This window comes from Eubalaena glacialis, chromosome 1 (genome assembly GCF_028564815.1).
Source record: "Eubalaena glacialis isolate mEubGla1 chromosome 1, mEubGla1.1.hap2.+ XY, whole genome shotgun sequence".
NCBI lineage: Eukaryota > Metazoa > Chordata > Mammalia > Artiodactyla > Balaenidae > Eubalaena > Eubalaena glacialis.
Genome location: NC_083716.1, coordinates 198,898,555 through 198,921,982, shown reverse-complemented (window position 1 = coordinate 198,921,982; position 23,428 = coordinate 198,898,555).

Sequence of the window (23,428 nt, the reverse complement as noted above, 5' to 3'; positions counted from 1 at the left end):
GAAACATGGAAGAAAGTGCTAAGAAACTTATTTTCAGAATTCAGCATCAGCAATAGGCTATTTTAATATATTGATTTGCTGTTATTTCTGGTTGATATTTAGGAAGCAGAGAGTAGGGTAAAAAATGGAGAAATACATAAGTTAATTCCTCTATGAACATTTATTTTTATTATCTAAGATATAAAACCCAACTCCTGATTTTATAATTAGGTTTTCCCTAGATTTATTTATAAATTTTTGTGAAATTATATTATGTATAAATATATAAATTAAATATATTGGCCTTCATATTTTACTCAATAAAGTTATTTAAATTCCTCTCTCTTACCATGTAAAATATTTTTTAGGAAAGACATAAAAAACAAAGTAAATAGGGAAGTAACATCAAGATAAATAGGGACGATCAAGGGACAAAGAACTTACAAACAAAAACACATTTTATTTTTTAAGAACTCTTTGAAAAGTCTTTTGTTATGTCTAGAATGAAGGGTTTATATATAGCTCCAAGGTAGTGTTACAAATCTGACCATAGTTTAAGAAAGAAAATAGTTTGTTTTTGTCCTCATTATTTTGAAATTGAAAATGGTCTTTGTAATTATATCTAATATATATTTTTTAAATAACATGAGAAACTATTGGAATAGTTGATAGCTACAGAGGTAGATGTTTATTGTGGCTCTGATTTGGCAGGTTCCCAAAAGAAATTTTGAGAATAGTGTGCAAATATCCAAATTGGTTAAAATCCTTTTCTAATTTTTTCCCAAAATTGTTTGTGACAGCTAAAGGAAGAATTAGGACACAACTGTCTATATTAACTATCCATGTATTCCCATTTCCATACTACACAGTTTCCTATTCTGTATCTAGGTTCAAGTATGGAGGGACCAAAACAATTGAAGCACGGTTGAAGGGACAAGCAGATTTTTGAAATGGGGAATATTTCTATGTGGAAGGTGAGGTAATATTTGCCCTTAAGAAATTTCAGCAAGTTAAATGAAAATGATGACCTTGTTTACGTAAGATGTGTAACCAGAATCAGTAAAGTTAAACCCAGACTGTAATTTTTATTCTAATTTTATGACTGTAAGAAGCACAACTGTACAGTCCAGACAACAATCTCTTTGAATCATGGAGATTGCTAAAATTATTGATTTTACAATATAGTTTTCTATGTGCTGTACCATATACCAACAATGCCCAAAGTTTTTTTTTTTTACTCTTAGTCATTGAAACATATTGTTTTAAATAGTATCTTAACAAAGCAATTTGATCTAAAATCTTGAGAAAATGAGAGTGTATATTTTAGCTTTAAGACTGTTTTTATTCATTCTAATTAAAATTTACCATATATTTAAATTTTTATGTGTATGTGTATATATATGTATGTGTTTATACATATGTATATATGTATGTGTGTATATACACACATATATATCTATATCTTGTTATAAAGGGACAAGGACAAACTATAACACTTGAATATAAATGTTTAATACTTTGTCATTTGAATTTATGAAAATATATTGATTTGTTATTATTATATGCTTTATTTTTGGAGTTTTTTAAGTTCCAGAGAAAGGAGAGAAAACCATTTAGCTCTTGAACATGAAGACTCAAAGAGATCTCTAAATATCCTGTCACATCTTCTAAAAGTAGCTTCCTTCCTCTTGTAAGTTAATCAATACCCTCACTTGAAACTTGTCTTTGTACTAATTTCCAGTGACAGACAGCTCTCATCTTTGCTGCCTCTAGATGAAGTTTTTCTTGCTCTTAGAAATATCTTCAGGCATATACTGGAAAATCTACTAAGAGACATGACATTATCTAATTTAAGTTTTACTACATAAGAGAACAATTATTAACATATTTTGTCAACATCTTTTCCTTGTAATGGTGACTCTGACACTATTATTGGACATAATCATGGAAATATATACTTTTATTATATATATGTATATACACACACAAATATTTTAAGGGTCTGCATAGAATTATTCTTTTCGTAGGACAAAATCTCAACTAATACATTTGTGTACTCATTTCTATGGCAGCATCTTCACAAATAAAATATACTCAAGTTTCATGAAAAATAACTGTTTTAATTCTCATCTTAGTTTATAATACATTTTTGAATAATTAAAATCTGGCAGAATCACAAAATTTAATCAGAAAACTACAAGTTCATTCAGCCTTAACACATTTTTCTTTTCCTTTTCCCAGTATACTGTAACAGTCAGATCAGCTATCAGATCCTGAAATGCACTTTTCCTATGGGATCAGATGTCTTAGCAAGTATGTCCAATCTGTCAGCAACTTGAACCTGTTGATATTAAAATCTATATTCCCCAGTCCATTGGTAGTTCTTCAAGCATCCTGTTACGTGTGACCCTTGCCCTGACTTGTGTTATGTCACAAATACTAGACTTTCCTAAAAGAATCTTGAGGGAAAGTTACTTAAGTGTGGGAAATCCTATGGAAAAAAAATCAAGATCATGGTTAACATTCTCTCCTCCAATGCATTTCAGCTAGTCATTGTAAATTATTTCTCCTTACACTATTTCCCTTTTCTTCGGGAAAAAAATCAGTGATTTCAGTCAGTATCTGTCATAAAATGTTTAGTACATTTCAAGTTTGTCATATTCTTCCAAATAAAGGCAAGTAGTACTCAAAAACTTACCACAGGATGAACCTGATGTTTATTCTTTAGCTCCCTATAGACTAACAAGACAGAAGACAGAGCAATAGTTTCATGCTCATTTCACATAGAGCAGGTAACTCCTTGAAGTGCCATATTATTCTTGAGAAGAAGCCTGACATAGTATATAAAGATAGTATTTCAAAAAATAGCATTAAATAGATCACTTATATTAACCCTCAAATAGGTGTCTATAAGTCAGAGAACATGGCAAATTGTTTTTAAGGCTATGTCTACTTGAATTATTGATAATAGAAAAATAGAAAGATACAAAGAAATTATTTGGCTCTCTGTAACCAAAGAAAGCATAAATATTTTGAGAAACTGGATGTGGAAGTTAGAAAATATCTTACTAACTAATCCTAGGAATTTTAAATAAAGGTATCACTCATTACATACGCCTCAATTTCCATCAGCAATACAGTAAACTTTTAGTTGAAAAATTTCAGGAAATATAAGCATATATCATAGTCACATTAGTGTTGGATCTATATTTTTCTTTTATAAATCCCAAAATAAAAACTGGATTAAACTTATACTTTCAATTCATAATTTTAGAAGGGCAAGCCTATTTTTCAACACTATTTTTTCCTGGAGGATAAAAATGGCTAAAACTTCAAATTGAAGAATTGAGAGTCTAATTCACATTTGTATGTGTGTGAGTGACTTTGTATGTGTGTGTATGTGTGTGTATGTGTGTGTGAATGTGTGTCTGTTTAATGAAGGTAAAATGCACATAACACACAAATAACCACTTTAAAGTATATGATTCAATGGCATTTAGTTCATTTTCAATAGTGTATAACCACTCTCTCTCTCTAGTTTCAACACTTTTTCATCACTCCAGAAAAATATCCATTATATAATCAACTCCATACCCATTAAAAAGTCATTCTATGTTCCTCTTTTCCCCCACATCCTGATAACCACTAATCTGCCTCCTGACTCTATGGATTTGCCTATTTTGGATATTTTGTTTAAAGGGAATTGTACAACATGTGACCTTCTGTGTCTGGCTTATTTCACTTAGCATGTTTAAAAGGTTCATCCAAGTGGTAACATTTGCCAGTATTTCATTCTGTTTTATGGTTGAATAATATTCCACTGTACGTATACACCAAAATTTGTTTTTACATTCTCCTATAATAGACATTTGTTTCAACCTTTTGGTATTATGAATAATGCTGCTATAAGCATTCCTGTACAAGTTTCTATGTGGATTTATGTTTTCATTTCTCTTGGTATATACCTAGGAGTAGAATTGCCAGATTATATGGTAATTCTATTTTTAACTCCAAGAACTGCCAAACTGTTTTCTGATTCAGTGGCTGTATCTTTTTACATTCCCATTAGCAATGAATAAGTGTTTTTATTTCTCCACATCCACACCAACACTTATTTCCATCCTTTTCAGTATAGTCATTCTAGTGGGTGTTAAGTGGTATCTCATTGTGGTTTTGAAATGCATTTTGTTAATTATTAATGATGTTAAATATCTTTTGAAGTGCTGACTGGGCATTTTTAAACTGTCTTTGGAGAAATTTCTATTCAAATATTTGGCCCATTTAAAAATAATGTTGCTTGTCTCTTTGTTGTCGAGTTGTAAGAGTTCTTGATACATTCTGGATATTAACACTTATTAGATATATGATTTGCAAATATTTTTCCCATTTTGTAGGTTGTCTTTTCACTTATTTGATAATTTTGTTTGATGTACAAAAGTGTGTTTATATTTTTATGAAATCAAATTTATCTTTTTAAAAATTTTACTGTGGTAAGATTACTTAATATATATCCAATCTCTTAAAATTTTAAACACACAATACAGTATTGTTAAATATAGGCACTATGTTTTACAGACGATTTCTAGAAACTTATTCATCTTGCATAACTGAAACTCTATACCTGTTCAAAAACAACAACTCCCTATTCCCACCTCCACCCCGGGTCCTGGAAACCACCCCTCTACTCTCTACTTCCTTGAGTTTGACTATTCTAGATACCTCATACAAGTGAAGTTGTGTAGCATCTGTCCTTCTGCAACTGGCTTACGTCACTAGTATGATGTCCCCCACGTTCATCCATGTTTCTGTATATGGCAGGATCTCCTTCCTTTTTAAGGCTAAGTAACATCCCATTATATGTATATATCATATTCTCTCCATTCATCTGTGGATGGATATTTAGGCTGCCTTTACATCTTGGCTATTGTGAGTAATGCTGCAATGAATATGGAAGTTCAGATATTCCTTTTTTCCTTATGTTGCTCATGCTTTTGCTGTCTAATCTAAAAATCTCTTGACAAATCTGATGTCACGAAGATTTACTGTTATGGTTTCTTCTATTGTTTTATAACATTAGTTTTTATATTTAGAGCATTGATCCATTTTGTGTGGCGGGGGGGAGGTTTTGGCCACACCGTGAGGTTTAGCGGGATCTTAGTTCCCTGACCAGGGATTGAACCTGAGCCATGGCAGTGAAAACGCTGAGTCCTAACCACTGGACTACCAGGGAATTCCTCATTTTGTGTTAATTTCTGTATATGTAGTGAGTTAGAGATCCAACTTCATTCTTTTGCATATGTGTGGCAAAAGGCCTATTATTATGGCATAATATTATGTACTGACTTGATATCTGATAAAATAGGGAGGGCTTTGAATGGCCTAACTGGAAGTTCCACTCCCTACTCTGCTCCAACAGATAAGGTCCCCTATCCAAGCAACCCTCCTTATCAATTGGACCAGGTGAACCTCCTTTTTATCCCTGAGCAGTGGGTTTCAGTTTCTTGCTAGCCCACAGAATTTTTCAAACAAACCATTACATCCTGCTGAAGGCATCAGGGACAACCCCACCTTCTTGATAATGCAAAGCCTGCCTCACCTAGTTGTTCACTCTGTTCCTAAGTGTAACTCCAGTGTGACCTTGCATGGGATGCAGTGTCCTTCCCCCACAGAACTGCTCTGTGTGATTAATGAACTGCTGTCAGTGTCATATGCCCAGCGTCAGTTCAAGATATGTTCACTCATACCCAAAACTCTAGGGTGGGGATCCCTCCAGCTTAAATGGAGCGAATAGAAGGTGATTAATACAATGTGGTTATCTAGTTGTACCAGCACCGCTTATTGAAGAGACCATTTCCCCCTCATTGAATGGTCTTGGACCAATGTTAAAATCAATCTGCCATAGATATTTGGGGTTATTTCTGCATTATAAATTTTATGCCATTGGTCTATATGTCTATCTGTATGCCAGTACCATATTGTTTGGATTAACCACATTGCTTGGATTAAGTTTTGAAATCAGGAGGTGTGAATCTTTCAACTTTGTTTCTCATTTTCAATATTGTTTTAGATGCTTGAGGACCTCAGTACCCATAGGAATTTGAGGATCAACTTTCCAGTTCTGTAAAAAAAGGCTATTGGAATTTTAATAGTGATTGTATTAAATCTGCAAATCACTTTGGGGAGTATTGTCATTTTAACAATATTAAGTCTTCCAATCCATTAACATGGGATATCTTTCCATTCAAGTAGAGTCTTCTATAATTTCTTTTAATAATATTTTGTACTTTTCAGTGAGCACGTCTTTCATCTCCTTGATTAAATTTATTCCTAGGTATTGTATTTTTTGTATGAAGTTTATTGTAAATGGAATTGTTTTCATCACCACCATCCATCTCTAGAACACTTTTCCTCTTGTAAAACTGCAATTCTATACCCATTAAACAATAACTCTCCATTCTCCTCTCCCTCCCACCCCCAACAACCACCATTCTACTTTCTGTCCCTATGATTTTGACTATTTTTTCTGTGTGTGTGTAAGACTGACTAAGCATAATATCCTCAAAGTTCACCTGTGTTGTAGTATTAAGAATTTCCTTCCTTTTCAAAGTTGAATAATATTTCATTGTATGTATATACCACATTTTGCTTATCCATTCATCCATCAGTGGACACTTTGGTTGCTTACACATTTTAGCTATTGTGAATAATGCTGCTATGAGCTTGGTTGCACAAATATCTATTGGAGACTATGCTTTCATTTCTTTTGGGTTTACATGCAGAAGTAGAATTGCTAGATCATATGGTAACTCTATTTTTAAGTCTATTAAGAGTGACCATAGTGTTTCCCACAGTGCCTGTGCCAACTTACATTTCTACCAATGGTTAAATAGGCTTCCAGTTTCTTCATATCCTCATCCTTTGTTATTTATTTATTTTTATAATAGCCATTCTAATGCATGTGAGGTGATATTTCATTGTAGTTTTGATTTGTGTTTTCCTAAAAATTAGTGATGTTGAGCATCTTTTCATATACTTATTGGCCATTTGTATATCTTCTTTGGAGAGATGTCTACTCAAGTACTTTGCTCATTTTTTATTTAGGTTGTTTGTTTTTGTTGTTGTTGAGTTTTAGGAGTTCTCTATTTAATCTGGATATTAATACCTTATCATATATATGATTTATAAATATTTTTCTGCCATTTGGTGTGTTGCTTTTTTACTCTGTTGATAGTGTCTTTTGATGCTCAAAGTTGGATTGCCAAATCCAAGATTGTGAAGCTTTTGCTCTATGTTTTCTTCTAAGAGTTATAGTTTTAACTCAAATATAGGTTTTCAATCCACTTTGAGTTAATTTTTGTATATGGTGTTTGGTAAGAGTCCAACTTCATTTTTTTTGCATGTAGATGTCCAGTTTTCTCAGTATTGTATGTTCAAAAGATTGTAGTTTCCCCATTAAATGGCTTTGTTACTCTTGTTGAAAACCATTTATCCTTAGATGCTAGTGTTTATGTCTAGCCTCTCTATTCTATCTCACTGGTCTATATGTCTTTCTTTATGTCGGGCAATACTGTTTTGATTACTGTATCTCCTTATACTAAGTTTTAAAATCAGGAAGTTGAGTCTTCCAGCTTTGTGTTTCCTGTTCAAAATTGTTTTGACTACTTGAGATCCCTTGAGATCCCATATGAATTTTAGGATGGGTTTTTCTATTTCCGTAAAACTGTAATTGGGATTTTCATAGGGATTACATTGAATTCAGTGGATCACTTTGGGTAGTATTGACGTCTGAACAATATAAAGTTTTCCATCCCATAAATATATGTCCATTCATTTATGTCTTTAATTGCTTTCAGATGTGTCATAGTTTTCATTGTACAAGTTTTTTCTGTTTGTTTGTTTACCCTTAATTAATTACTAAGTATTTTATTCTTTTTTAATGTTATTGTAGATCAAATAGTTTTAATAATTTCCTGTTTTGATTGTTCCTTGTTACTGTATAAAAATGCAACTAATTTTTGTGTATTGACTTTGTATCTTGTTACTTTGCTGAATTCATTTATTACTTCTAACAGTTTTCTGTGTGTGGAAACATTAGGGTTTTCTACATAGAAGATCATATCTCATGTGAACAGAGAGAAATTTACTTCTTCTTTTCCAACTTGGATGCCTTTTATTTTTCTTTCCTGCCTAACTTCCCTGACTAGAACTTCCAGTACAATGCTGAACAGAAGTGGTGAAAGTGGGTACCAGTGTCTTACTCCTGATCTTAGAGGCAAAGCTTTCAATCTTTCACCATTGAGTATGATGCTTGCTATGGATTTTCATATATGGATTTCATTATGTTAAGGTATTTTCCTTCTATTCATCTGTTGAGTGTTTTTATCTTGAAAGTTGAATTTAGTCAAATGCTTTTCCTGAATTAATCGAGAGATTTTTCCTCCTTCATTTTGTTAATGTGGCATATTACTCTGATGAATATTCATATATTGAATCATCCTTGCATTCCCAGAAAAAAACCACTTGTTCATGTTGTATAATACATGTAATATGTTGCTGAATTTGGTTCCCAATTATTTTCTTGAGGATTCTTGCATCCATGTTCAGAAAGGATAATGGCCTATAGTTTGGTTTCTTAGAGTGTGTCTTTCTAGCTTTGGTATCAAGGTAATGTTGGCCTCAAATAATGAGTTAAGAAGTATTTCCAACTCTTTTTTTGGAAAAGTTTGAGAAGCATTGATGTTCTTCATTAAATGTGTGGTAGAATTCATCAGTGAAGTCATCACTTCTATACCTTTTGTTTGCTGTCAATTTTTTGAATATTGATTCAATTTCCTTGCTCATTAGGCCTATTCAGATTTTCTATTTCATCATGATTTAGTCTTGGAATGTTTCTAGAAATTTTGTCCATTTCATTTAGCTTACTCAATTTGTTGTTGTATAATTGTTTTAGTACTCTCTTTTAATCATTTTTTTTCTGTTGAAGTGATAGTAATGCCCTCACTCTTAGATCTGATTTTAGTATTTTGAGTCTTCTCTCTTTTTATTTTAGTCCATCAAAACTTTGTCAATTTTGTTGATCTTTTCAAAGAACCAACTTCAGGTTTCATTGATTTTTTTCTCTATTGTTTGCATATCCTCTATTTATCTCTGCTCTATCTTTATTGTTTTCTTCTTTCTGTTAGCTTTGGTTTTAGTTTGTTCTGTTTCTAGTTCCTTAAGTTGTAAAGTTCAATTGTTAATTTGATATCTCTCTTTTTTTTTCAATTTAATGTTTATAGCTATAAATTTTCCTCTTAGTACTGCTTTCAGTACATCCCATAAGTTTTGTTATGTTGTGTTTTTATTTTCATTCATCCCTAAGTATTTTCTAATTTCCCTTGTGATTATTTCATCTATTGATTAAGAGTGTATTGTTTAATTTCCATAATTTTTGGAGTTTTCCAGTTTTACATATTAATATTTCTAACAACATCCTGTTGTGATCAGAGAAGATAATTTGAATAATATTTATCTTTTCAAACCTATTGAGACTTGGTTTGTGGCCTAACATATGGTCTCTTCTGCAAAATGTCCCACGTGCATTTGAGAAGAATGTCAATTTTACTGTTTTTGGGTAGAGTGTTCTGTATTAGTTCTGCTATTAGATTTAGGTGGTTTATTATGTTGTACAAGCCCTCTTTTTCCTTCCTTACTTACCTTCTCTCTGGTTGTTCTATCCATTACTGAGAGTGGGTACTGAAGTTTCCAACTATTATTGTAGAACTATTTCTCTTCAACTCTATCAATTCTTGCTTCATATATTTTGATAGTCTGTTATTAGATATGTAAATGTTTATAATTTTTATATCTTCTTGCTGTATTGAATTGAATCTTTTATTAATCTTTATATAATCTCTTTCTTTGTTTCATGAAACCTTTATTTATTTAAGGTCTATTTTGTCTGACATTAGTATAGGCACCTCTGCTCTTTTGTTATTATTTGTGCAGACTATCCTCTCCCGTCCTTTCACTTTCAATCTACTTGTTTCAATGGAACCAAGTGTCTTGTAAATAGCATGGAATTTCGATCATGGTTTTTAAAGTCAGTCTGCTAATCTCTGACTTTTGATTGGAAAGTTTAATCTATTTACATTTAAAGTAATTACTAATAAAAAAGGACATTTCTTTCACTGTGCTATTTGTTTTCTATATGTCTTACAGCTTTTTTGTCCCTTATTTTCTCCATTACTGTCTTCTTTTAAACTTAATTGACTTTTTAAAACAGTGAAATGTTTGAATTCCTTTCCATTGCCCTTTGTGTATATTCCATCACTATTTTTTGTTGTTTCCATGGGGATTACATTTAATGCCCTAAAGTTTTAACACTCTAATTTGAATTTATAGCAGCTTAACTTCAATAATACAAAACTCTGCTCCTTTACAGCTCAATTCACACCTTTTTCCATTGTTGATATCATAAAATTACATCTTTATATATATTGTGTGCCCCAAAAGATAAACAAATAATTCTTTAAATTGATTTATTTCTTAAATTATGTTGTAAACAAAATATGAAGTTAGAAGCCGAAGTTACAATAATACTAGCTTTTATAACTGCCCATGTATTTACCTTTACTGGTAATTTTATTTCTTCATACAGCTTTAAATTATTGTCTAGTGTCCTTTCATTTCACCATGCAAAACTCCTTTTAGCATTTCTTGCAGGGCAGGTCTAGTGTTATTGAACTTCAGCTTTTGTTTACCTGGGAATGTCTTAAATTCTCCCTCACTTTTGATGGTCAGTTTTGTAGAATATAGGATTATTGGTTAATTCAGAGGTTTTTTTCTTTTAGCACTTTAAATATATAGGCTTACTGCCTTCTGGTCTCCCAAAGTTTCTGATGAGAAATGTGCTAGTAATCATATTGAGAAACCATTGTATATGACATGTCAATCCCCTATTGCTGCTTTCACAATTTTCTCTTTGTTTTTGACTTTAAAATTTGATTATAGGATATCTGACTATGGGTACCTTTGAGTACATCTTACTTGGAGTTATTAAGTTTCTTAGATGTTTACACTTACGCATTTCATCAAATTTAGAAACTTGCTCAGTCATTAGTTTCTTTGAATATTCTCTCTAATCTTTTCTTTTTCTCTTCTCCTGGGATTCCCATAATACATATTTTTATCCACTTAATAATGTACCATAATTCCTTAGGCTATGTTCATTTTCCTTCACTCTTTTTTCTTTCTATTATTTAAACTTGGTCATTCCCATTGTCCTATTTTCAATTTTACTGATTCTTTCTTCCACCTGCTCAAATCTGCCTTTGAATCCTTGCAGTGACTTTTTTTGTTTGTTATTGTACTTTTTAGCTCAAGATTTCTTTTTGTTTTCTTTTTAGGTTATCTACATCTTTATTCATATTTTTATCTTGTCCATACTTTTTTTCCACTTTCTCCATGTTTTCTCTTAGTTCTTTGAGCATCCTTAAAATAGTCATTTTAAAGTATTTGTCTAATATATCTGCCATCAGGTCTTTTTCAAGGACATTTCTGTTGATTTCGTTTTTTCCTTTGAATGGACTATACTTTCCTGTTTCTATGTATACTTTGTAATTTTTAATTGAGAACTGGATATATTGAACATCATAATGTGATAATTCTGGAAAGCAGATTCTCACCCCTTTCCAGGAAAATTTTTGTCACTTGTTTGGGGATTCAGTTGTCTGTTTCATGAGTTAACAAGATTATTTTTGCAAAGTCTATATTCTTTGTTAGGTGTAGTCACTGAATTCTCTGTTTACTTATCTCTGCAGTTAGTGAGTGACCTCACAGAAATTTCCCTGAATTCTTGGATCCAATAAGAAAGTAAAATAATAAAGGTGTCCTTTCTCTTTAAATTATTTCAACAGATTCTGCCTCAGAACTCACTTGAGATCCAGGGATTGAAACAATGGCCTACCCCTTTGTCAGTTCCTCAGTGAACTACCAGGTAGATCAAAGCAACAAACCAGTTTTTGGAGATCAAAGATCTTATTGCCTATACTGCTACTAGCAAGCCACACCAGGAACACAGGCCACTGTCTTATCACTGTCTACTGCTGGTCTTGAGAAGGGGGATAGTAACTGGTATGCAAAACAACAAAATTCACCAAAATGTACCATCTTCTTTATCAAGCACTCCCTCAAGCTGCAAAATTTGGCTAATATCTAGAGTTCAACAGGTGTTCAGAACTGATTTTGACAGTTCTTACCAACTCAATAGATGTTTTGTTGGAAGGACTAATTTTTGGAGCTTCTTTCTCCATTGTCTTTCAACATCTACCTAATTCATGCTTTATGGGATTTTAAATATTGTAGCCGGATTACAATTTAGAAATTATATAGTCATGTCCTTGTGTTCTGGGAGGGATAGATTGCATTTTAATATTTTGGAATAGAAATCCTATTAGAAACAAAAATCTTTGCCTAAGAAATTATACTGACAATCTTTGTAGGCTGATGGCTAGGACCAAGATAGCATGGGGAATCAAAAGATTGATAACACTAGATGTAGAAACAATATTATTGAAAGGAAATTTACAGGAACTTGGGGGAGGGTGGAAGAGATAAGAATGAATATAAGAGGGCAGTATGGCAAAAGGATCTAAAGGAATTTAAGAAAAGTTGTGCCTATTTTTTTTTAATTATCTTGCATTCCCCCACCTCTTCCCCAACACATATACTGTACTTCGATGTATTTTCTTAATTTAGTGTGAGTGTGTGTGTGTCTGAGGAGGGATGTATTAATGAGGAAATTAAGAGATAGTTTACAAATTCAGGCTAGCAGAGTGAAGAAAACATCTAGAAAATATATAGAAGGAAGTAGAATGATTCAAAACAAATTAATTCATTAAAGTAGCAAATTAAAGTAATAGGTAAGCATGAGATCCTAGGGCTCTTGGGGATGTTTTGTAGTCTTATATAAGGCACCAATCTTTATAGAGCATGACCTGGGATTTGGGACCAATTCTATGTAAATATTACTGGGCAGGAAGACCTAATTAACAGTATAGTTAAATATGTTTTGGGCAGAGAATTTCCAAACATATCATTCAAGCTAAGTTAAAAAAATATATTGGCCTTGATTGTGACCAAATTTTTAGCCTAATTTTCTTTTTTTTTTTTTTTTTCACACACACTGTATTTTATTTTTACAAGAGATAAATAGACTGACACCAAGCATTGTACATGGATGACCACAACAAAAGCAACAATGATTGCAATTACCAAACATGAAACACACTCATACTATGTCATAATATTGACATTCAGTCCAGTAATCCTCCACTGCAACAGCTCCTTTACTTTGCAGTGAAAATTGATTTGTATATTCTTTGCCTCTGAGTTCTTGTGGGATTTTTTCTTTTTTTAAATTCAACCAGAAAGTCACAAAAATTATACTCATCCTCATCAGTTCACTCAGTCCCATGTAATTAATTTTTTTTTTTCATCTTGATCTTTTGTTAGCACTTTTATGAGCTCATCAGTTTTTCATTAGAGTTCTGAAAATGCTTATTCATTCAGTTCAGCAGTACAGTCAGGTACCAGAAACCTGTACTTGTCAGAGTCTTTTCCATGAATTTCCTGAAGATGAAACCCTTTTATAGGAACATATTTACAAAAGCATCACAGTACACCCAGAACTGTCTGTAAATGATAAAAGACTTAAAAATGACCACGGTTAAAGATTGGATGAAAGTTCATAATAATGCAGTTGACCAGAAAATTAGTTATTTCTGAGATATACATTTTAAAGTAATAACTAGGATTATGACTTATAACATTATACCAGAACATATAAGATTTTTAGAAATTTCATGTAATGTCTGAAACATTTATATTAACATATTTCCATACAAATAACCCAATGAAAGTTTAGTATTAGTTGTTTTGTTTGTTTGTTTATACTGCAGGTTCTTATTAGTCATCAATTTTATACCCATCAGTGTATACATGTCAATCCCAATCGCCCAATTCAGCACACCACTATCCCCACCACACCGCAGTTTTCCCCCCTTGGTGTCCATATGTCTGTTCTCTACATTTGTGTCTCAACTTCTGCCCTGCAAACCGGCTCATCTGTACCATTTTTCTAGGTTCCACATACATGCGTTAATATACAATATTTGTTTTTCTCTTTCTGACTTACTTCACTCTGTATGACAGTCTCTAGATTCATCCACGTCTCAACAAATAACTCAATTTCGTTCCTTTTTATGGCTGAGTAATATTCCATTGTATATATGTACCACAACTTCTTTATCCATTCGTCTGTTGATGGGCATTTAGGTTGCTTCCATGACCTGGCTATTGTAAATAGTGCTGCAATGAACATTCGGGTGCATGTGTCTTTTTGAATTACAGTTTTCTCTGGGTATATGCCCAGTAGTGGGATTGCTGGGTCATATGGTAATTCTATTTTTAGTTTTTGAAGGAACCTCCATATTGTTCTCCATAGTGGCTGTATCAATTTACATTCCCACCAACAGTGCAAGAGGGTTTCCTTTTCTCCACACCCTCTCCAGCATTTGTTGTTTGTAGATTTTCTGATGATGCCCATTCTAATTGGTGTGAGGTGATACCTCATTGTAGTTTTGATTTGCATTTCTCTAATAATTAGAGAATTCATGAATCAAAATATGTTTTTTGCTTAGTCTGAATGCTAGTGCTCTAATATTTTGACTTGTGTATGATTGTCCATTTTTCTTCAGTTACAAATTACTTTTTTTTTTTTATGGTCTTTAGGCTTGGCTTTTAGAATCCTCAACAAGCTGCGTTCAAAAGCTCTCAAGATACAGTTAATAGTATCTGCATTTTCTGGTTTCTGTGTCCTTCCTTATCCCAGGAATAGGAATTGCCTTCTGTTCAGGGAATCTGGGGCCTATTAAAGAGAAATATTGTAAATATCTAACTTCCTGGCAAAGAGAAGCCCCTAGAAGTTTATTTCTTTCAATTCTCATGTGTAAAATCAAAAATCAAACAAAACCAAACCAGCTGCTTTGTTCTAATCATTGTTTTTTACAGCCAAATATTTTAGGTAAAAATAGTGAAAAAATAATGCTTTCTAATACTGAGTTTTTCTGGATTATTTTCTATCCTGTCTTTCTTTTCATTAACAGATCTTGGGTATATTAAATATATCTTATTTCGTTTGATATCATCAAATCTTTAAAATAATCTTTACCAGAACATAACAAACCAAATTTAAAAAATAGGTAAATGATTCCAATAATAATAATTGGAATTATATTTACCCACTGAGTTCAATGCTTTTCATATAAATCTGTGAATGTTTCATGTCAGTGCCAGGTCCTATAACAACCAGAGTACAAGAGTAAATTCAAAGCAAAAGTGAAGAAACTTTGCATAGCAATAATGTGTAATTATGGGACTGTGAAACAACCCATTCTGACTCCAATATATTCTATATGTAATTCCATATTCACAAAATTTAAAGTATAAACTAATAATATTATAGCTAATTTTCAGCCACTATTGGAAAGAATATATCATCCTACCTCACCCACCTCCTCTTAAAAAAATAAATGATGGAAAAGCATAGGAAAAAAGTATACCTAGGTAAATGCCATTATGCACTAGGTACAAAATATTAAAACTATTTCAAAGATAAATATCCAAGCATATGTCCTCTATTTTTCAGTATAATATAGTTTCACACCCTCATCAAAGAAAATAACTAAAATTATAGGTATTTGGGTTGAATCGTTTCCCCCTCAAAAAGATATGTTGGAGTCCTAACCTCTAACATTTCAGAATGAGACCTTATTTGCAAATAGGGTCTTTGCAGAGATAATAAAGTTAAAATGGGATCATTAGGGTGGGCCAATGACCAATATGACTGGTGTCTTCACAGAAAAGGGGGAAGTTTGGACACAAAGAGGTACACATAGAAGGAAGATGATGTGAAGAAAGTGGCCATCTACAAAGCCAAGAACATAGACCTAGAACATATCTTTCCTTCATAGTTCCTATGAAGGAACCAATTCTCCCAACACCCTGATTTCAGACTTCAAGCCTCCAAAATTGTGAGAGAATTAATTTCTGTTTTTTAAGGCACCAGTTTGTGGTACATTGTTATGGCAACAATAACAATAACTAAATTCAAGAGTAAAAATTCTTATCATTCAAATTAAGATAAACAAGTAAATACTATCATTATATTAATAGAAACCAGTTAGATTACTATTTGTTTAAATAATTCCTCCACATGTTTATGTTATTTTATTCAGAGGAAACAATTTCCAAATTTTCCCATTCAAGTAGAAATAAAAAAATTAACTTAGATGATCCATGGGTATTGGTCATTTAATTTTTATTTGGTAATTCATATTTACCAAGGTTTTATCTATATCTTTATATATACATAATATTTTAATGTTGAGTTGAAGTAGTACTCTATGCTAATTTTAATTATTTCTATATTGTTAGCTATAATTTCTTTTTTCTTTCTAAGTTTATATCCCTTACTTTCCTGAACAACTTGTCATGGAAAGTGTGTGTGTGCATTGTTTCTTATAATTTTCAGGATTATACCTTTGTATAATGAACATGAGTTCCTATGTATATTTTATTTATACTTTGAAAATTAATATTTTGACGCTTCCTAAATAAAAGTGAACATTCAAAACTATATTTCTTCACAATGCATTCCATTGACAAGAAATACATCTTTTTCTAATAATATAATGCTTAAATAAGAGAGGAATAATTATATTATTAACATTACATATAGTTTAAATATTAGAAATCTCTAGTATATCATAGAAGATTATTTAATTGAATAACTTGTTCTTAATCAGAAAAAGTTTTTCTGTCAGGCTGATATTTCCTGCAATCATTTTCCTATATAATTTTTGATATGAATAAGAGTGTGTTTATGCTGTAATCTGAGGAATGCTAATATTTAAATTCCTATTATTTTGTAGTATAGTGTTTAGTATATAATTTCAAATAACACATAGCTTTATTGGAAAACTTTTGTTTCACTTTACCTATAATGTCTGAATCAGCATTTCATATGTTTAAGATATTAATCAAATAAATGTGTATTTAAACACATCATTTTGCCTTGCTATTTTATTGACTATAGTCATTTTAGTTATTATTCTGTATTATTTCCCTTTATTTCACTTGAAAAATTAGCTGACTGATAAATTTTGGTCATCAGATTATTTCTTTTATTTTTTATTGCAATTTCAAATAGCTCTTCATTTGAAAACATATAAAAAGGATAACAATAAGCTAACTCTTGCATGGTGTATGTATTTAATCTGACAAAAAATTCTGAATGATGCCATTAGTGTTTCAAATGTCATAAAATAAAATATATTCTAATATTTTAGTTTTTTAGGGTTCTACAAATACTGACACTGTGTAACATTTAGCAGAATGCTACTTTACAATTTTCTGGGATTTGAAATCTCCATGCCAAAAACAATGTCTATATAGTAATGTTATAGGCTTCTCAGGCAACTAGAACATATTACCTAACTGGACTTCAGTAGAGTTCTTTTTCCTCCTCCCTTTACTAACATTTGTAACAACATATCATGCCAGTAAAATTATTTAAAAGAGTAAGGAGTCAAAAAATTAATATTACCGATATTGCAATTGATTAACTTTTTCTTAGAGAACAGTGTGAATCAGCCATTTTATTGTAATAATCTTAAATCTATTAATGACAGACATCAAATAGTTCACTAGAATTAATTTAAATTTATTTAAAAATATATACATATCCTCTGATGAAGTTTTTATGTAAAATGGTATAAGGAAATCAGGTATTTGCTTCACCAGTTTACCTACTAAATAAATAATAAGCATAGGGTTATTGCTCAGAACTATTTTTCTACAGCCTAAAATATTGAAGGAATTCCTGTTTAATGCAGTGCTGATATTCTCAGTTTGAAAGAGCAAGAGAGGATCAAATATAAACAACCCTCATCATCCCCACCTGAGGATCAGAGTTTCTAGCTTCTAAAAGAGGACTGATTTTATAAGACATGGATCCTAGTAGAGTTCAAACAGGTAATTTTTCTCTATATTCTCTTTACATATAGCCATGTGTGGCTCTAAAAATTAGATTCCTATTTTTAATAAAGCTCTGAGTTCACTAAAATATTTACGTCGTCTTAGAAATCCTCAGCATGAAAAGCCCTGAGTTTAATCCATTTTTTCACTTTTATTAAATTAACAATCCTATATTTATTAACTGTTTATTCTAACGTTTGTCATTCTTCAGCTTTCATATATCACAAACAGATTAAAGGGATGCAATATATAGGTAAAATAATAATAGCTAAATAAAATATATTAAAATGACGTTTTATTGGAAAGGACAGTGTAATAATTAGCTCCAATCTCCACTTAGAGCCTGTGCCACCACCCACATAGCTCACAAAACCGTCTTATGAATTCTGCCATCTTCTTCCTCTCAGAGCTTGCCCAACAGCTCCACCTCCTGAGCCCATCGGGCACACACCTGCTCCACAACACGTGACTGTCTGAAACTTACACTTAAATTTTTCCAGCAAATAAAGAGGTATGAATAAATAAGTACAATTATTCTTTTTAAAGAAGGTTTGGAGCTAAATTTTTAAAATATTTTTCACTTAAAAAACCTGAAACTCTGCATAAAAGAGAACAAAAATTATTTGCATAGCTGAGTGGCCAAGAAAGAAATATGTCCCAAATGCTCCAAAATAAGATGAAATTGCAAAAAAAAAGAATCTCAGAGGGGTAAAATCATGGGTGGTTGCTGTCTCTTAGGGCTGGGAATGGGGTAGGGTTTGGGTAAGAGATGTAACCTAGTGGCAAAAGTGTTATTACCCCCCTCACTCCACCCTCCCACACAGGCATAGGAAGCAAGGTCTTAGGGGATTGAAACTACCATTTCTGCAAAAATTTGGGATTCTCAGAGTCATAGTGGAGTAGTGTTTTAAAGACACCTAGCAGGCAAGGGAGATGATAGGGAAGTGTGTTTGATTATGTATGAGTCCGAAAGAAAGGAACAATATCTCCCCTAAGAATCTGAAGCTGTAGGTTTAAAACTCATGCAAATTTGGAATTCAAATTTATACTACTCAAGTATTCAGGGAAACCTCGAGTTTTGAAATTGCATTAAAAATTGGTCAAAGGCCTAGAGTGTATTTCAGGTGTCTAGCAGAAACTAATGCAAAACTGATCTGGAAAGGCAGCTTCACAGTCAAACCTCAAGGTTTTCTTACAGAGAAAGAACCCATGCAGACTATAATGCCATAATTAAAATACAAAAAAGACAATTACAACAATCAGCAGAATAGATCAAAAAGGACTTGAGAAAATAGTATTACAATGTAAAACAATACAAATTTGTTCATTTAGAAACTTAAGTAAAAATAAGTCCCCTTAGAAAAATAAGAGTAATGTTTTTAAAGAAGCAAATAAAACTTGTAAAAATAAAAAAATACTTTCCTTGAAATTAACTCAACAAATAATAGAGCAGGATAAAATAAACAAAGCTGAAATACTGATCATATAAAACAACACGCAATGAAGTAAAGAGTAATCCAATTTTTTTTTTTTTTTTGGCCATGCCACTTGGCTTGCAGGATCTTAGTTCGCCAACCAGGGATTGAACCCAGGCCACAGCAGTGAAAGCACTGAGTCCTAACCACTGGACTGCCAAGGAATTCCCAAGAGTGATTCAATTTTAAATGGCCTAATACTCTTGTATTGTTTAGGAAGTCTGTAGAAGTACTGATTCAATTAAGATTGTTAAAACAAGTATACATGTGAAAAACATAAAATTATTCACTAAAAGAATAGAGTACAATGTAAATCTTCTCATCTATTAAAGAATAAAAAAGAATTAAAAAATTTGATCAATATAATGAAGAGAGAAAATAAGCAGTTTTTTAAAAGCTTGGCCCATATAAAGATAGATCACTTTAATATATAATACATATGTATGCTCACAAGTAGGAAACTATATAACCATTCATGACAAATATAATTTTAATATTTGAGGTGGGGGATAATTTGGGGAGGCAACAGTGAGGTAATAGTTGTAATACATAATTCTTTAAAGAGAGATCAATGTGTAGCAAATAGGCCAGAAAAAGATATTTATTAAAATGTGATCATGAGTAATAGGTGTCCATTATAATATTATCTGTGTTTTGTATGTTTAGATATTTTATAATTTTAATAAAATATTATCTAATTCCCCAATATTTTCATTACACTGATATGAAAGCCAGATAAAGTTATCACTAGGAAATTAAACTGCATACTGATATCCTTTATGAATATAAGTGCAAAAACACTTAGGAATATAACTAGCAAACTGAAACAAGCAAATTATATAACATATTATGTATCATAACTTAATGAGATTTATCTCAGGAGTATAAGAATAGTTTAATATATCAAATCAATAAATGTAATGCAACATATTACTAGAATAAAGTGCATAACTAATTATCTCAATAGAGGTAGAAATAGAATTTGATAAAATTCAATACCCTTTCCATAGTTAGAAAACAAAACAAAACAAAACAAAACAAAACAAAAAAGAACACCTCGACAAACTAAGAATGAAAAGAAAAAGAAATACCTTCAACCTGATCAATGGTGTCTACAAAAAACCCACAATTGACATCATAATTAATTGTGAAAGATGCAATCCCTCCCCCCTAAATTCAGGAAGAAAACAAGGAAGTCCAATTTTGTCACTTATATTCAACATGTTCTAGAGGTTCTGATGAAGGAAATTAAGGAAAAAGGGGGGGGGAAGGGATAAAGTAGATTAGAAAGAAATAACTAAATATGTATTTTCAAATGACATAATAAAACATATACACACATGAACAATTGTATGCCCCCAAAATAGATCACTTATACGAAATAGACCAATGCTTAGAAAGACATAAACTACCAAAATTGACTCAAGAAGAAATAAAAAAATCTGAATTGATCACTAAAGAAATTGAATTAGTAATTAAAAGCTCCCCACAAAGAAATGCCCAGGTCCAGATGGCTCATTCATATAATTGGTGCTCTGGTGTTTGATAATTATAAGAATTATCAAAATTCTTATAATAAATTTAACAAAATTTCTGTAAAATGTATACCCTGAAAACTTCAAAATATTGTTAAATAAATGTAAAAAGGTCTAAACTAAAGGAAATGCATCCTATGTTCATGGATCACAAGACTTGTTAAACTGGCAATAATCCTCACATTGATCTTCAGATTTAATGCAATCCCTCTCTATCAGAATCACAGTTGGTTTCTTGAGGAAACTGACAAGCTGATCCTAAAATTCATAAACACACAAAAGGGAACCAGAATAGCCAAAACAATATTAAAATATTGAAAGAGAAGAAAAAAATTGGAGGACTCATACTTTCTGATTTAAAGGCTTTCTACAAAGTAAGTTTAATAGGCAGTGTGATACTGGCATAATCACAGTGCCAATGTGCCAAAACAATTCAATGGAACAATTGGGATTTGGACAACTGCAATCTAAATGCAAAAGAATGAATTTAGGCATCTAATCACACTATATGTAAAAATTGTCTTAAAATAAATCATAGGCTTACATGTAAAAGCTAAAACTATAAACTCTTAGAAGAAAACAGAGGAAATATTTTTGAACCTGGTTAGACAATCACTTCTTAGATATGACACTGAAAGCATAAATGATAAAAGAAAACATTAGATGAATTGAATTTACCAAAATTAGAAATGTTTGTGCAGTAAACAATACCATCAAGTGAAAAGACAATCCACAGAAAGGGAGAATGTGTTTGTAAATTACACAGCTGATAACGGACTTGTGTACAGAATACATAAAGATCTCTTACAACTCAAAAATAAAATGACAACTAATCTGATTCAAAAATGGGCAAATGATCTCTACAGATTTTTCTCCAAAGAAGATACACAAATAGCCAGCAAGCACATGAGAAGATGTGTAACATCAATAATCATTAAGAAAATGCAATGCCAAATCACAATCATCTACTGCTTCACACACACGAGCACGTGATATCAAAAGTCAGACAATTAAAAATGTTGGCAAGAATGTGAAGACATTGGAACCCTCATATACTCGTGCAAATGAAAAATAGTTCAGAAATAATCTGGCAGTTCTTCAAAATGGTAAATATAGAGTTATCACATGACCTAATAATTTCACTCCTATGTAATACTCAAGAGAAATAAAATATATGCCCACTCAAAAACTTGAACATAGCAGCATTATTCATAATAGTCAGAAAGTAGAAATGACCCAAATGTCCATCAACTTTTAAGTGGATAAATAAATATGATATACCTATATAATTGAATATTATTTGACAATAAATAAAATAAAGTATTAACACATGCTCAGCACGGATGAACCTTGAAAACATTATACAAAGTGAAAGAAGCCAGTCACAAAATATTACATGCTGTAAGACTTCCTATATAGAAGTGAACAGAATAGGCAAATCTATTGAGACAGAAAGTAGATTAGTGGCTGTATATGGCTGGCTGGCAGGGCAATATGTGGAGAGTTATGGTCAATGGGCACAGGGTTCCTTTTTGGGTGATTAAGTCTAGATTTAGATTGCAGGGTTGGTTGCACAACTTAGTGAATATATTAAAAAACCATTGAATTGAACACATTAAATGGTACATTTTATGGTGAATGTATCATAACTTAATAAAGCTGTTTAAAAATAGGTCATGGAATAAGGGTCCAAAATGTAGGATGGCAAATTATCATTTGTATGTTTCCACATTACGTGAATATTTAATTCATCACTAAACTATAACACATGGATCACACTTAAAAGAAAAATAAGTGCTGAAGCCAATCAATTAGGAAAGGATTTTTTGAGAGACACTGAATATGTAAAGGCAGAGATATTTAAGCCACTTATCAATCCATTTTACTTAAGAAAAATATCCTGTATGTGTCTGGGTCTCTGTGTGTTTGCATTTCAGGAATTAGTATGAATTTATTTTACTAGTGGTTGTGTTCATTTATTGAGATGTTCCTGTGTCAAAGAAATTATCATATGGCATAAATTGCTTTTTCCAAGTATGTATATCTCATGATGATTTTTCATTAAAAAATCTCAGTTACATTAGGTTATACTGACAGTCATTATAATTTCTGGGTAATCATACAATAAATTATACAAAGTGTTAAGTAGTAAAAGCATGACACCCAAAAGCCTTTTGAGGAAAGAAAACATACATTTTACATAAAAAAAAAAATCTTAATAATCCATTGATTCTGTTTACTAGTAATAACTAAGACTTTATTATAACAAGCTCCGAACTAAAATGATGGATATAGCTTTGCTGTAGTAGTTATGTTCACATTCATCATCTTTGCTTCATATAGATTGAAAATTTATTATTC